The sequence below is a fragment of the Fopius arisanus genome, unplaced genomic scaffold (assembly GCF_000806365.1).
Source record: "Fopius arisanus strain USDA-PBARC FA_bdor unplaced genomic scaffold, ASM80636v1 scaffold00198, whole genome shotgun sequence".
Taxonomy (NCBI): Eukaryota; Metazoa; Arthropoda; class Insecta; order Hymenoptera; family Braconidae; genus Fopius; species Fopius arisanus.
This window is the reverse complement of record NW_011887937.1, coordinates 1-1,870: the sequence shown is the minus strand read 5'-3', so window position 1 is coordinate 1,870 and position 1,870 is coordinate 1.

Sequence of the window (1,870 nt, the reverse complement as noted above, 5' to 3'; positions counted from 1 at the left end):
GGCAAGATTGAAGGGGTCCTCGAATTACCCTATTTCCTTGGAAAATGTTTTGATCTTACCATCGGTCATTATCACGAGGCGCGAGGAATTTTGAATCAGCTCATTGATAACAGGGGGGTCTCAGGCTCATCTCGTCGGTCTCTCGCGTCTGGATCAGGTCAGCTCACTAACGCAAAGCGATATCTCCCGGAAATCTCGTTGCCGAAATTTGGAGGGACCTACGCAGAATGGCGCTCGTTCCGCGACCTTTTCGCGTCTCTAGTCGGCTCAAATACGGACCTGTCCAATGTCGAGAAGATGCATTATCTTCGCACCAGCCTCTTTGGGGAGCCAGCTCAACGCATCGCGAACTTGACGATCTCAGATGAGTCGTTTTCGATTGCTTGGGACTTGTTCTTGTCTCGCTACGAGAATACGCGACTGCTCATTTCAGCTCATTTGGAACAGCTCCTCAGTCCCCCAGCCATGACAGCTCACAGTGCCAAGGAACTGAACGCCCTTCTCACCACCGTCAGCGAGGCTCTGAATGCCTTGGAAGCTTTGGGATCTCCGACAGCTCACTGGGATCAAGTTCTTGTTCACACGGTCTCACAAAGGCTCAGCTCCAAGCTTCGTGAAGCCTGGGAGGTTAAGGTCGGCTCATCATCGGAGTATCCTTCTTTCAAGGATTTCAAGGAATTCCTCACTGGAAGAGCTCGCGCGATGGAAAGCATCGAGATTAACTCGGCGTCTCGTACTCCTTCCGCAAAACCCAACATGGTCAGCTCATCTAGGCAAGCTACATCAGCGAAGGTTCACCACGGCACCGCTCAACCAACGCAGAGGTCTAGACCCGCTCAAAGGTCCGCTCCAACGGGGAAGGTCACGTATCCGTGCTCCATGTGTGAGGCGGATCACTACCTCACGTCCTGCTCATCCTTCCGTCAGCTCACCGTGCCAGCTCGTAGGGAGGTAGTGGAGAAGCGCTACCTCTGCTACAACTGCCTGGGACGACACTCAGTCAGAGACTGCAGGTCAAAGACCACCTGCCAGTACTGTGGGAAGCTTCACCACTCGATGCTGCACAGTCAGTCATCGAGTCAGCCTCAACGTCCAGCTCAACAGAGGCAACAGACCAGCTCAGCTCCACAAAAACCAGTTCCGGTGGTGACTTACGTGCATCAGGGGGAAAGGACTGAAGTCAAGGCTCAGCCTGCAGGTCCATCCCAACCTTCATCCGTTCCTGCCAACCACAGTACGTCTTGGGCAGACCAGGTTTGAGGCTCATCAGCTCAGATTGCCGTCTCCTGCTCAGCTCGTCAGCCAGCTCCTAGCCCAGCTCAAGATTTCCGTCCTGGTGTACTTCTGGCAACCAGCCTTGGGTTTTTGGTACGTCCAGACCGTCCAGCTCACCAGGTCCGTCTACTTATTGATCCCGGATCGGAAATCTCTATCATCTCAGATCAGCTCGTTCGTCAGCTTGGGCTCTTTAGACTTAAGACTCAGCTACGAATCTCGGGAATTGGAGACGCGACATCTGGGCCGACATTAGGCAAGGTTCAGCTCACTATACAGTCCACTCACTCTAACTTTCAACTCAGGGTCTCTGCCTATGCTCTCGGCCAGCTCACCAACTCATTACCGACATTCTCATCAAGTCAGATCACATGGGATCATCTGGAGGAACTCCAGCTCGCTGATCCTGATTTTCTCACACCAGCACCAATTGATATCCTTCTTGGCGCTGATGTCTATGGGCAGCTCATTTTACCGCAAGTCATCACCAATGGACCAAATTCACCTTCAGCTCAGCTCACGCAGCTAGGATGGATCGTATTCGGACCGACGGAAGGTCCTGGTACTACTCAAAAGGCAACTTCTCATCTAGCGG